Source organism: Carassius gibelio, chromosome A25 (assembly GCF_023724105.1).
Source record: "Carassius gibelio isolate Cgi1373 ecotype wild population from Czech Republic chromosome A25, carGib1.2-hapl.c, whole genome shotgun sequence".
NCBI classification, from domain to species: domain Eukaryota; kingdom Metazoa; phylum Chordata; class Actinopteri; order Cypriniformes; family Cyprinidae; genus Carassius; species Carassius gibelio.
Genome location: NC_068395.1, coordinates 4,576,486 through 4,592,860, shown reverse-complemented (window position 1 = coordinate 4,592,860; position 16,375 = coordinate 4,576,486).

Below are 16,375 nucleotides of genomic sequence, written 5' to 3'. Positions count from 1 at the left end.
AACAGTAAATCCTTATTTAATCCAATCAGTTCATAATTATTAATCTAATAGCACAAAAACACTTGAGATTTTTAAGTCTTTTTAAAAGTGAAGTGTGGCGACCCATACTCAGAATCTGTGCTCTGCATTTAACCCATCCAGGTGCACACACACACACATCAAGAGCAGTGGGCTCGGAGAGCATTTGGTGGTCCGGTGCCTTGCTCAAGGGTCTCACCGCAGTTGTGGTATTGAAAGTGGAAGAGAGAAGTGGGTATTCACTCCCCCCAAACCGATTCCTGCCGGAACTGAGACTCGATCCTACTATCTTTGAATTGCAAGTACAACTCTCTTACCATTAGGCCACTACTACCCTTAAAAGCTAGTTGGCCGGGAATCGAACCCGGGCTTGGCATGCGGCAGGCAAGAATTCTTCCACAAGCAGGGTTTGCAACTGTCAGTTCTTTCTTAAATTAGGTCCGCTGGAACATCATTACCTTCAAATGTGTTATTGTTTGATTGGATTTAGTATTCAGTGATTCAAAAATATGCAAATGCTGTGGAATTATCATGTCAAACACGGGTGTGTGATGGCTAGTTTTATGAAAGATGGCATTTAAGTGATGATGGAGATTGCTGTTTTGATTAAATGAAACTAAATTGACTGTCCTGTTCTTTTTATGCGTTTAATCATTTTTTGTAGTTACTGTACTTCTCCAACAAATGCTCTTAGATTTGTTCCGAAGTGTATCAGTGATTTACTCTTGAAGAAACTGCTGCGAAAACGTGATAAATCACAGTTGTGGTCACCTTTCCACTGGATGGTTACAGTACTTGTACTTCTAGTTCTTCAGCTTGGCTGCTGGAATGTTTTGTTGTCCAAATGTTTTAGTTCATTTTATATGTATGAATGTGTGTAGTATGAACACTTATGTCACCAAATCAAATTTATATAGATATTGGCACTCACTGAATTAAATATGCAACATGACGATGTAATAAATTTGCTGAAATTAATATTTAAATGTATAACATTTCTTTTATTTTAATTTATTATTTCTTAAAATATTTCAACCTTTTATTAAAATTAATCTTCATTACAGCTAAAATTTAAAAACACTGAAGAGTTACATAATAGCTCTAAAAAGAAAATAATAAAACAACAACAGTAATGACAATGTATTTAAAAAAAAAACCTCAATATAAATCCAATATAAACAATAAGTCAAGAAATATGAAACTGGGAAAAAATGGGAGCAGTGATTACAGCCAGTTCATTCATCACACACATGGAAGGTCAAGAACACAATGCATTGTGGGAGACCGTATCCCACACAGAAAGCTCTGTATGCTGCTCATTTTGCCAAATATAGTAAATCATCTCTGCTTATTGAGTATTATATGCAATGGGCAAAAAATGGCATACTGTGCACAGCAGTATTATGTAGCATGCAAAACGAACCAACTCTTGTCAGCATGCCAGGCTTTTGCATGAGCTTTATGGCCTTTATAAACAATGAGCCACCACTCCAGCCGTCCTCTGCTCTTGCTGAGTGGGCGACAGCTTGTTTCTACAGTCTGCATGTCGTGGTTGTCTTGGACACACACCTGGACTGATAACGCTATCGGCTCGTGTCACACAAGACCACTCCTGGCAAGAGCCACTTCTCTGACCGGCCAAGCAGATACAATGTCTGTCTCCAAACATTTGTTCCCTCTCTAATAGGGATGGCGATAGGCTCTCTGGGAACATATTAGCACACTTTCAGCAGGCCAGGTTTCACCCCTAGCCATGATGTCTTCACAGCACACAGCACACTTTATCAGTGGTTTACTCGATGACAGCATATCCGTATGTTTGTATTTTCCCTGGGACCATTTAAAAACCCATAACATGGGCCATTTTAAGCGCAATCATCCTGAGTGACATCTTCTTCGATTGCACTAGTCCTGCTGTTGCAGTTTTCCGTAAGTGTTTAATGTGGCTGTGGTGGATTGTCTGGCCAGATACTAGGAAGCCAAGAAAACCATTTGCCAAAAGGGTTGTTTCCAAGTCGACGCTGTGTTACCACCACCTGCCGAGCCAGGAATGATGCCAGGGCTCGCCAAGCTCGGGATATAAACTTCAAACAATGCCATCTGAGGGCAGCCTTCGAGAACGTCGACAAGAAAGCCATTCGCCGTGAACTTGCGATGCAGAGTTAAGCGCTGTTGATCAGCCCCGTTCCCTGATGGAGGAAAAGAACGGCTAGGGTGCTTAAACCCTTGGCGCTGTTACACAAAGACAAGTTTTCCAAGGCCCGTGGCTGTTTATCTGAAGGCAGGAGAGCAGACAAATGGATTATGCTGAATGAATGAATTTCTGAATGAAAGAAAACATAAAGGGATTACAATGCGGTGTGAAACCGACGCTCCGTGTCATTGGTTGGTTGGCGTGTAGATCCCTATGTGCACATGCGGAGATCTGAGACCTGGAGTTAAAAAGGGTGATTTATTTTTACCATGCTAACCCGATTAAAGCAGAACCATCCGGAAGGATATAACCGGCGGAGTGGGGGTGCAGTCGCCACAGAGCATCGCAGCAAATCTTAGTCCCTCAGAGATTTGTCACCTCCGTAAATCAATTTCACGCCCTGCGGATGTACAAATATTGTCGACAATCAAAATATTTGTTTCTCAAGGAAATTTCTTTGAACATCTCGCCGCTTCGCTTTATCCTAAGGCTTAGAGATATCTTTAAAGGCATCTCTAGCGCCCATGAAAGAACAAAGACGTGAAATTAAAAAATACCGTGCCAACACAAAGCAACAAAGACAGTTCTTACTCATCCACTGAGCTAAATCTGTTTGATGAACACAGTTCATTTAGATTCATGTATTTAGATTAGATCCATTTGAATGCATTTATTCATTTATTTATGTCACATTTGGGGATGGGCATGCAGTGATGATGTGTTGCATCAAAAAGTTTAATCCCATGATGGTTAAAAATATGCAAATTATCAACAGGTTTTGATTTGGTCTAACACAACAACTAAAGTGATCAAAACATCTAAAAAAAGGGAAAAGTAAATGAAAATTAATAATAATAATAATAATAATAATAATAATAATAATAATAATAAAACGATTGAGTAATTTAGAATTAATTTAAAATTAATGCAATTTTATAGTTATTAAAAATAAAATAAACAGCAAAATAAAGTGGGCCCGTTTGCACAGAATATGTTAATAGCTTATGATGTGTGTTTTTTTTTTAATAAATAAATTATTACTGTATATTAATATTAATCACCGTTATCTTTTTTATAAAATATTAAATTATAATATTATTTATAATAATAGTTTAAAATAGTATTTTATTTTTATTTTAATCAATGTATTTGCCCAGATAATGTATTTGTTATAATTATACAAAATGTTAATCAAAAACTATTTACTAATTATTAAAAAATAGTAGTAGTATTTACAAAAAAGATATTTCACATTTACTTTCCACATAATAATAATAATAATAATAATAATAATAATAATAATTATTATTATTATTATTATTATTATTATTATTATTATTATTATTATTATTATTATTATTATTATTATTGTTGTTGTTGTTGTTGTTGTTTTAAACACATAAGCTAACATCATTTGTCCTACAAATAGTTTATTATTAAAACAATTCTCAACAATTTAAGCATTATTTAAGCATTGACTTTCCCTGCTGTATATACCAGTACAGGCCAGGCCAGACCATTGTTGTAAAGACTTCCACTTATATTGCTTTTTGAAATCAGAGATTCAATGATTCATTAGCGTAGAACAGGTGGGAAATTAAGCTATTATTCTAGATTTAATTGCTAATTATTTTGTCTCTTTCGAATTAAAATAGATATAGTTCATAAAGCCTTCACAACAAGCCTCATGCACACACACACACACACACAAAGAAAAAAAAACATCACAAGAACAACCAGCAGTATGATGAAATGCATTGATTTCTTTGTACTTCCTGTGATCGCGTTTTTGGATCCAACATGAAGAGTGGATGTTTTTGAGGAAATAATGGATAAATGCTATTTGCATTGCTTTGTTTTTAAAAGAAAGGGTAATTAGGTTAGAGGGAGAGAAGACACGGCGCCTGGCGCTGAACAAGAATCTCTGTGTATGTGATTAGTTGCCAAGAGGGTCCCCAGATGGCATCTATTACCTGCGTGCATTAATTAAAGATCCAAGCGCGGACCCCATTAAAGTTCAGAGTGGCCCTGAGGACACACGTGCGTATACCTTCTGGAGATTTGGAGTTCACTGAAGATGCTTTTCATGCACACGCTGGAATGAAAGTAAAGGACTGATGAACTAAAGAAGGCGGGATACGAAGGAACATTTTGAACACTGTGAACGTGTTTCAAACATAACACATGATGTTTTCATGTCAGAGAACAGAGCGAAACCTTTCAAGTTCTGCAGTGGTTTATTTAGTTCATACACTCACCTGTTCCAAACCCGTATGACTCTTTTTCTTCTGTTGAGCAGTGTTTTTGAAGACTGTGCAATTACAAAAAAAATGGTGACTTAAGCTTTATAAACTCCAAGTAGTCTATATGATTCATGCAATGTATATAAAATCTTCTGAAGTCACAAACTCTTATAAAATTAGGCTTTTTGTTGTTGTTGTTGTTGTTTTATTGATAGATGGTTCCATTAGAAACCTCTGACATTCATTTTTTTTGGAAAAAGGCTCTTTAAATTCTAAAAATGTTCTTCAAACACTCTTAAAAATAATCATTTATATCAGATTATATATAGTCATAAAATAATCTTTATTGGAATTTATGGTTCCACTAATAACCTTTTGAATTCAATGGAATCTTACCATTCCACAAAAGGTTATTTTAGATATTCAGATGGTCGTTGTACTAAGAAAATAGTGGTTCTTCAGGGGCACTGCTGCGAAAATCTACTTTGGGAACCCTTATTTTGTAAGAGTGTAGGCAAAACGTGATTCTTTTAAGAACTGTTCAGTGAAGGGTTCTTTAGCAAACCAAAGATGGGCAAAGGAAACCTTCTTGTGGATGCTTTTTGCATCTGTGATAGTTTTGTGTGAGAATCAAACTCACCGTTAAAGGGTAAAATGTTTTTTTAATGTTGCACAGTCTAAAGCCTCCTAGCTTTCAGTTATTATTTACCTCCAAATGCAAAAAATAAAGAAACACTTTTCCTGTTTGCAGAGAGGACTCAGATGTTGTTTTCCCCCTGTAAGCTCTTGGCAGATCGCAGGGGTTCAGCGTTGTGTGGGTTCACATTCGTCGTCTCTTAATCTCTCCTGGCACTTGTGCTTTACTGATAAAACGAACACGTGTACATCTGCTCATAAAAAAAAATGCACCCATATCATGCACTTGACACGCGTGACGTTGCGTTAAATCTTAAACTGCGTAACGTAACCTCTCTCGAGTAAATGAGTGGCACATGCTGAAAATGAGATGAAATGTTTTTGTCTTGATACAAATGGCAAAACAGATGGTAAACCATTCTCTACTCCAAACTGACTGCAGAGAGTGACAATATAGGATATTAAAGGGAATTTTAATAACAGCAGTTAGCAAGACAATAAATCTAAATGATCTTTAAACATCACTTTGTGTCTGTGCATTTAAGCAAGCCGCAAAACTAAGCACTAAAAGTGGATTTGGTGAGTAAATACACGGTAGTTGGGTTGTAAGAAACTGTAACGTAATTGTTATAAACTAAATTGTGCTGATGATAGTTGACTACAAACATGCAGGGTTCATTCAGTATCGATGACAAGATCTTTTTGTCATGACAACTTTCAGAGAGTTTAATCTACGGTGATATACATGACAATGTTAATGTTTTGGTCTTGTTAGAATAGATGTGCTTTGGTGGCATACCTGCTACTGTCAACACCCCCACAGACATGCTGCTGTGAACATGGAAGAAATACTGCTGCTACACATATAACATATATGAAGAAACCCCCATATATAGCATACATGATATGTACATGTAGTAGTAGATCTATACAGGTGGAGCTGGGGAAGGTGGAGGGTTCTGAAGCGTGCTGTCACCACTACAGAAAGCACTAGCCAACTGTCTGAATGTTGAGCAAAAAGTGGCGAGACATTCAGCCACGTATGGTGACTCATATTCAGAATTCATGCTCTGCATTTAACCCATCCAAAGTACACACAGAGCAGCAAACACACACACAGCAGTGGGCAGCCATTTATTCTGCAGTTGGGGGTTCGATGCCTTGCTCAAAGTCATGGTATTGCCAGCCCAAGATTTAAACCCACAACTCTAGGGTTAGGAGTCAAACTCTCTAACCACTAGGCCACGACTTCCCCTAACAGCAAGCTCAAAAGAAAGTGATTATATCAAATGAAGAATCAATCAAACTGTGCCATCTAGAGTTTCATGACAGAACTTTGTATGTAAAAAAAAAAAAAAGTTAATTACAATCTTATGTGTAAAACACTGACTTAAACAGTGCAGTCATTTTTTCTTTCTTATTTTTTTAATATCCATTTTATTTTGGTTTTACTTTAGCTTATTTAATTCAGTTTTAAGATAACTAAATAACTAAAATAACTATAATAAGCCTGCAACAGTGTTGTCACAAGTCGGTGCCTTCACAAGTTGCTGTATATGTGTGCAGTATTTTAAACTAAACACCCTTTTTTTTAACAAAAGAAAATACCCAAAATAAAAAAAATATTGAAATTCAGTTTTAATGGCTGGAATGATATATTTATGACCTGCATATTTTCTCAACCCACTTGCCATTCAGCAGGTTTGGCCAAGTCAATTTGGGATTCTGTGGGATGGGGGGGTGGGGGGGCTTAGGTGTGTGACAGGTTCGACACAACACACAGCTGTTTAGCTAAAGATAACAAACTGTCACAGTGTAGGTAACATGCAGACGACCAATCTAGCATTAATTTGCTAATTCCTCTTCTTATTTCCAAACAACGTACACCTTTTTTTTTTTTTGCCATAATGTTTGTCAATAATATTGCTTTTTTTGTGTGTCAGGATGGGAAATATGGAAATGTATAAGCGCTTTGAAGCACTTCGTTAACAGTGGGTTTCCACCTATTCCTGTGTGACAGGAAGTTAAAAGACGGCAGGAGGTGGACAATATCCAGCACCACTCCCTCTCTGCCGAAAAAAGCTGCCGCTCTCCTCTTTGTGCCTCTGTCTCCCTCGCATGAGGAAAACGAGATTACTTTTGACAATGACTGATGGGCTAGCCGTGAATACATTTGTTACTGAAAATGAAAATCCCTGTTAAATCTCATTTTAATGAGCAATGTGGATGGTGGACACCACATTTTTGTTCAATGGCAGCAGTGTGGGCTGTCTTTGTGTCGTTGCTTAAATATTCATAGTGGAACGCCGAAACTCATTTAACATTCATGTTTTGGACTGATATGAATAACTGTATATTTGGAAGTTAATCAAAAACTTGGGTTGCGTAGATTAAGTTTGTCATATTTTAGACAGTTTTACAGTTAATTAAACCATTTCCATTAAGCATACAATTTTCAAGCAGTCTATTAATATAGTTTGAATTGTATACTACAGGTGATAATGTGATTATTGGTATTTCTCAAGAGAGCAAATCTTAAGGTGCATCTCAAGATCCTTGCGTTCAGATTCTTTCAGGTACAAAACATGTCTCTTATAATTACCACATTTGTACACAAAGAGCCAATCGTTCAAAAATGTCATTATAGGGCAAAAATATTTTTCTATATTTTCATCCTTAGTGAGAGGTGCAGCCATAAGAGATATCTTCCAGAAACATTCAAAAATCATACCAACCTAAACTTAAAAATGTAAAGGTAAATTTGCCGAACTTGAGCAGGTTTTCATGATGCTTTCTACAGGTTTTATTTTTACACCAGTAAGTGCCGACAAGCCTTTGTGTCATTCATTCAGCCAAATCATTCAGAATAAAAACAAAGGACAATGATGAGTCATTGAATTATTCATTTTACCAATTTGTTCAAACAAAATCTCTCAGGGACAAAACGGCACTACTGTATTGCTGTAAGTTTTTTTTTTTTTTTTCAGTTGGTAATAAAACACAATGTGTAAGAAATTAATTCAACACGAAAGTCTAAACCTTGTTTATTCATTTTTATTTTTTCTTTACTTAATAACATGCTAATTCATTAAGACTGTCCACTTCATATTATTTTTCTTTAATATATAATTAAACAATATCACTTTAAATGTATAAGATTTTTGTGGCATGGTTTGAATGTTTCATGATTGTGTCACCTGTTTGTTGAAGGTTTTTTACATTAACAGAAAGGTGAAATTTTATAGTCAACATCTGTCGGCAATTTGTAGACACTCGACAGCATGTATGAAATGTATCCATGTCCCCGTCTTCATTCTCCTTGGCAGAGGGCGGAGAATGATGACAGGGCTTGTTTTAAAGGGCTGCCGTGGGGCGAAGATGGATTGGCTTGTCATTGGTTGGGAACTTGACAACGTTGATGCTTGTCAGGTTGGTGTCAGAGATGGGATTTGGGGGGAAGCCACGCCTCAGGAGGGGGAACAGGGAAGGTCTGGGGCGCACAGAGGAGATGTAGAGGGGAAGAGAAACTGAACAATCATCTTTGTAAGACACCTCAGGCCACACATAAAATATGTCGAGCTTTTACCTAAAAAAAAAAAAAAAAAAAAAAACACTGTTTCAATGTGCAAAGTAAACAAATGTTCTCCTAATTAGTAAAATATTTATGTTTTGTCTATTTTATATATATATATATATATATATATATATATATATATATATATATATATATATATATATATATATATATATAATTTATTACGTTTTATTATACACTACCGGTTGGTTTAACACTACCACTTGGTATATTTATATATATGACAGAAGCCTCTTTTGTGTTTATGAAATGTATAATATGTTCCTCACCATATGATCACCATATGTCACAAACTTAGAGAAAAATAGGATCACTTTCCAGCCAGCCCTCATTGCAAGAGCGGCATTCTTACTCACACTCGCACACCTGCAGATAAACGGCAAACCTGCAGAGACCTCACGGGATACATGTGCGGTGACCCATGGAGTGTATTTCATACACGCAAAGGGACGGCAAATGCCCAGTGCATTATTTAGGCCAAAAGGATAATCAATATCTTTCTCCAGATCGTGGGCCTAAAACGGTCCCCAGTCGGATCTTATTCGGACCGTGCATCGTCTTATGGCTTCACTCCAAATGGATTCTTTCAGCTATATCTCCAAGTATAGCCCATTAAAACTGGATTTCTCTCCCACCATAAACCATTCTCAGTTTTGTTGTGGTTTCTGCACCCCACCTTGATCTTAGAAGATGTAAGAGAATTGAAAATATTGTAGGGGAGTGAAAGAAATAAGAGAAGTTCATTAGTATTTATTGGGTATGTACAAGGAGCAATCAAAGACTGGGCAGATTTCTGGCACTTAAAAGAGATTTAAGAGAGTTAAAGCATTCTTTGATAATGGAAGATGCTAAATATCACCCTGATTGAGATGCATGTGAATAAACTTGTCGTTGAGATCCTAATTGGACGCCTAGAGTCTTTTGAATTCTCACGATGGCCATGCCAGGGGATTACGTCATCTTTTAATCGTTTTAGTGAATCAGTTTTCACTTAAGGACCATGTGAATGAACTGATTCACACACACACACACCAAATATTGTTTCAATATAGCTTTCTAAACTCTGTTGTTTGTTAAATTAAATGGAATCATTTTTGTGAATATGTTTGTTTAGACGTTAATGTGAATCAACTGGTTCACAAGTGAAGCATCAGAACTACCCGATGCATTAAAACAAAGCTATTTGGACCAGCTTTATAAAGAATTCAGAATTCATTATAAGTTTATTATGAGTTTACAACAAACCCCAAACCACTCATTTTAAGAAATATCAATGCAATGCCGCCTGGAAAGCACTGCAATAATTTAGAATTTCAAGAAAAAGGAATCACTGTGGGATATAAAGCCATATTCTTAATTCCCTCTTCTATGCTGCTTTTTGTGGCCATTGTTTCTCTGGTCTCTGATAAACACTGACAATATTGGGCTCTGCAGTCAGGCTGATTAGAAACAATGAAATACCTGCTTGAGAAAACCCTGCTTTAATACTCCATAACACTCGAAAGAACCAGAATGCTCTCAGAAGACCTCCATCAAAAGATATATTATTGCCTCATATCTCCTTTAAGCTTGCTTTATGGCTGTTGTGTGAACTTCTGTTTAGTTTTTCTCCACAACAAATGAAGCTGCACCTAGTGAGTCTACGAAAGTTCATGTGACAAAAACAATGCCACCACAACACTGATGATCTGGTTAAATAATGCTTTCTCAACTGTTTTAGTTGTTTGACAAGCCATGCTTTCTTTGTAGTATTAATGAGTACATCATCAATTCCCTCACCGAACTGACTTTTCAATAAACACAGATTCATTCAGGAAATTAAGAAGTGATTGAGTCGCTGAATCACTCACTAAACCAATTTGTTCAATAAACTCAAGAACAGTGGCAGCTGGTGCAAAAAAAAAAAAAAGAAAAAAAAGAATGCATTTGTTAATCAACCATAAACAAATGACATACTGCTTAGCTAAAAAATGGAAGTTGAAAATTCAACTGTTAAACCATGAAAAAAGATACCACAAATCAGTGAATTTGGTTTTAATGTGAGTGTATTATCAGTAAAGTAATCATTAACCATTTGTAATCATTCCAAAAATATCAGCCATTGATATTAATGTGATTCAGAGATGAAGGCCATAATACTAATGTTGTCCACATGAGGGAGCCACAGGATACCAAATCCTTTAAGATGTTAGTTTAAAATTGTTCAATAAATTGACAAACTGCATATCAATTCATTATATTTCCATAAAGTTTAATAAAGACCAATATAATAATTACACAAAAACGTGAATCTCCTACATACTTATCGACTTTTTCTTTTTATCTTAATTTGAATGGTATTGACAACATATTGGTATATAGCTGTAGTAGTAGACTTTGAAATAAAATAAAAAAAAACAACAAAAAGCATGACTTGCATTGCATCCAGCTAGCCAACTCCTTCCAAGCTCCATGATACATATTTTTATTTTTATGTTTATTTTTTTATATATTTTTTTTTTTTTTTATTTGAATGCCTTGTGAAAATATTTTTTGTGAATAAAAAATCTAATTTACTTTCATCTTAAAAGAGATAGCCAATCACAAGTGACCAAAATATATAAAAACAATACTGATTGACTAAAATCAAAGTAGGGGGGTCAGTGCTCTGAGGCCTGAGTACAATCCGAAACAAGCTAATTAGAGCTCAGCCTCAAGTCACATGCTTTTCAAAAGTTTACAGAGTTTACAGACCTAAAAGACCCCCATTTGTCCGATGCCCTGCACACACAAAACAAATGAAATTGAGTTTTAATTTTTGACTACCAGTCGAATAGTATGATTAAATAATGACATTTTGTGATTGTGTTGCACTATATATTTAACTTATTTTTAACATGTTGAAGTAAGCTTCTTTCCTGGCTAACTTGAAGTGGGTGTTGCCCCAGCGCCCCCTATTGACCAGCTGTCACTGTTCAGGAAATAAACACATGATAGGGTCATTGAATCACTCACTAAACCGATTCGTTCAGTAAACACAGATTCATTCAGGAAAAATGTGATTGGGTCACTGAATCTCTCACTGGATCAAATTGTTCAACAACACTTTTTCTTTCAATGAAACAAATAACTGTGAGTGAATCATTAGATCACTATTATGTAATAATAAATTCATTAAAAAGAATGAATAAAAATCCAAACAGTAATGAACAGGACAAATTGCTAGGTTGATAGTAATGCTGTCTTTTCCACCTGTGTTTCCTTTCCTTCAGACCTTTATTACATGTCCCCATGTTTAAATCTTTTCATTATACTACATTCCTTTCTATTGTTCTCTAATATTTTTATGTTATTTGCCCTTATAACAGCTGGTGAGTCACTCAATTAGTGGCTTACGCAAAACCATTGTGTCATGTCAACTTAGAATGCAAGCATATGTCTATGTTGGGAATTAGAAGACGGCCGTGCTAAAAGCTCCACTCTTGCTCACCATCGTAAAAAGACACAGTATAGGGGACATGAGATCTGTAGATAGAAGCCTAACAATTCTATGGCCTGATGGACTCTTTGATAAGACTTCCCTAATGGGCTTGATCCATCTCAAGACAAAGCGTGCATCTCTTTAATTGCCTTTGAAGTGTTCAGCCACTAATGAAAGAGAAGTGGCTTCATTACAAAGATGTCAAGACAATAGATACACTTTAGACTTTGTGCAAGTTCCCCACTCATATGCATGAAATAATGTTCAACTGGAGTTTGCCTCAATCTAAAGGTCCTTTTAATAATACAAATAATAATATAATAATTATATATATATATATATATATATATATATATATATATATATATATATATATATATATATATATATATATAATTGTACTGTTAAATTATATTGATGAGATGTCACATTACTTTTCAATAATTTGGTTCTGTACAACTTTTTAACAAAATTAATTAATATCTTATTTAGCAAGTATGCTATGCATTAAACTGATCAAATGTGATGGTCAAGGCATTTATATTGTAACAAAAAGATTTATATTTTAAATAAAATATATTATTTCAAACTTTCTATTCAGAAAAATTTTGCAACGTTTCCTAAAAAAATAATTGACAACTGTTTTAACGTCGTTAATAATATAAAATGTTTCTTGAGTATCATTGAGAATGATTTCTGAAGGAAAACAAATGCAGCCTTGATCAGCTTGATCAAGGGGCTTCAAAAATGTAAAAAAAATAAATAAATATTATAGTAAATTCTTCATGTAGTTTGAATTGGTTCTGTAAGTTGTTATAAATTATTAACATCCATAAAAAAAAAGAAAATGCTAACTTCTTGAATCTTGCCTGCTTGTGTATGAGACCCAGTATCGTTTAAGTGTGCAAGAAGCAAAACATTAGCAGATGTGTTTGTAAATCTTTGTCGGCTGGCGAGATTTCCCTCCTGTTGAGAGTGTTAAACCCAAGACCCGCAGATTCAATCACAGATGTGGCGTTGTTCCAAAATGACTCTTATCAGGCAACAAACTGTCTGCGGTCACTCTCAGCCGCCTGTATGCCGCCTCCTGCCAAATCCTGGGAATATTAGCACTTGAGGAGCTAGAGACGCTGCACAAAATGCTTTCAGAAAACTTAGATGAAGTGCTGTGGATATCAAAGATCCCTGTCAGCCAAAAGAGTTATAAAGTATAATAAAAGATTAAAAAATAAAATAACAACTAATAAAAAAGGTTAAATCTTAGAAACTGTCATTATTTACTCAACCATGTCACTTCAAACTTGTTATTGTTGTTTTGTTTCGCGTGTAACACAAGAAGTTTAGAAGAAATCAAGTATGTACTATCAAATCGGATAATAATAATAATAAAAATATAATAAAGAACCAAGATAAAATTCCAACTAATTAATACAGATAAAGGTGACATCCTTCTTGTCCCGAGGCTGTTGTGGTCATGATGAAGCAGCTCACTGATTTGAAGCATCTGTTGTGTGGGCTTTAACCCACTGCCTCTGACACAACGTATTTGCTTTTTATGAAAATGAATTCACAGTGGTCTTGATTCATTAGTGGACAAAACTAATTGTTTTCCCGCTCACAGCGACGGGAAGAATGAAGGGGATGAGGGCATTCATCAAACTTCAAATTAAGAGGAACCAAAGAGAGAGAAGTCAGTGAGAGAGAGAGAGAGAGAGATTTATGAGTGTCTCTCACATGTGGATGCTGCCTTACATCTACCTCCGTGGTTGCTGAGCATTTCTAGGCTGTTTACACGAAGAAAATGATCCCAACCATCATTTCATCACACTTGGACGCGTTTAGTAATTTGTAATGCCATTTTGATACACTACTTCCCAAATACATCCCGAGTGCAGCGACCTAATTCATTTTTGTGGCCTTTAAATTATATATTATTTGTTTGGCGCTTCAGAAGATGCTGATCACTCCCAGAAAATATGCATTTATATTACAGTTTTTAATATATATATATATAAAAATAAAATATATTTATAAAATAAAAATAAAAAAAAATATATATATATATATATATATATTATAATTAATTATTGTTATGATGTTAGTAGTACAAATAAGATTCAAAATTAATTATTCTATTTCCCATGTATATTAATATAGTTAGCACTTAGACAAAAAGTCTGACTATATGTGTGTGTGTATGTGTGTGTGGGGGGGGGGGGTGTGTAATTAATTAGTATAGTTAGTACTAGATTCACTACACATGGGCTACATATTAACACATTATAACTATTATGATATAAAGGCAAATTAATGAATATGTAAAATAAATAAAATGAATGTATTTATTACTATAAAGATAAAAGTGCAAATATATAATCCGTAATATATACAGATTTTATATAGTACTTTTGGCAGTACAAGTTAGAAATTTACTCCACACACACACATACACATACACACACACACACACACACACACACACTTATTTATCATCATTATCACAGTTACACTGAAATATCATTGTTTGAAACAATGAAAATAAGCTGAAAACACACTAACTGATTTTTTTATTTCTAATTATTATTATTTTTTAAATAAGCTGAAAACACTTACTGAAAGACTTTTATTGCGCATTAAGATTTCTTGCTGAAAATAATGCATGTATTATAATGTTATACTAAAACTAATATGTATAGTAGGGCTGTAAAATTAATCAAATTTCTAATCGCGATTACAATTACAGATGCCACAAATACATAATTGTTCAAAGTATCCACTCATGTTATTCTGCGTGCTTAAGATGTGCTTTTTTTCTTTCTACAGGTTTTTTTTTATATATATATATATATATATATATATATATATATATATATATATATATATACACACAATGTTAAAAATCATAAGAATGAATGACTTAAGACACATGATTTTGCTTCCTTACACTCATTGCCGCAGCAGTGATAATAATGCAAACTGTTAACGCTGTGATGCCAAGAGCAGAAGATGATATTTCCCATAGGGTTTTGTCACCTCCTGCTGTCAAGAGCCCTCCTCACAAAAAAAGATCAATGTCCATTATATGATATCCCATGAGACAGTGCTGCTCTGTAATGTGCATGAGCAGCAGAAAGCCGCCAAGAAACTGCTAACTGCTGCAATACACCATAATGTTTCACATTAAACAATAAGAATGTGCAGACATGGATTTTATCACATGTGACCATGTTCTTACGGGAAGGTATGTTAAGGAATCTTTATAGATGGAGTTTCTTTATAGGTAATAACATGATTTATGATGAAAATTAACCTGAGTCAACATAGTTTGAAAGTAAATGTACGCCCCTAGAGGTGATTTTAAATTATGGGGATATGATAGGGAAGCTTCAAAATATGCCTGATGAAAGAAACATGCTGTTTCAGCAATATACTCATTCAAGACAAAGTACAAGGTTAAAATTTAAACAAGGTCCTGAAGAGTGTCTTGTCAGAGTTTCAGCACATCTTTAAATTAGCTGGGAGGAGATGTGCAGATAAGCATACAGTATTACACATAATACTAAATACACTCCAAAATGTCAATGTCATTACAGTGGGATCCACATACTGAGTCATCTATTACAATAATATGAAAATGTGTTTCTCAGTCATCTTGCAAAGAAAATCATCCAATCAGCAGCACTTAATAAACTAAAATGTAACTAATATCGCACTTCTCTCAGCCAATCAGATTGGAGGACCAGAAAGAACAATTATATATGAGACCAAAGACTGCCCATTATATTTCCCCAAAACAAATTATATATCATGTTTAACCACTATCGAGACACTATAGAGTGGCAAATTCCTGAAGATCTGACCGTGGTGAGGCTGCTCTCAGCGGGTTCATACTGATGCCATGGCGATCACATCTCTGAAAACGTCAAAGAACAGGTACAGTACATGGTATGAACTGGTAGATTTCAGAGCCCAAAACATTCACTATAGGTTGAGCTGAAATGATTGATAAAACTGAGTGGACTGATTTGATGGTGTCTGGGAGGCTCTGTATTTATACTTTTGAGGTAGTTAAAACCATGAATGGAATACTCATAGTAGTCAATGACTAATAAACCTTGGTTAAGAGGATGTATTTTGACATTAAAAATCGAACAAACTTCACCTTTACACAGCACATAGCTTCCTCTGTGACTTCTGTCCCATTTTCTTCTTCCTAATCAACATTGAAA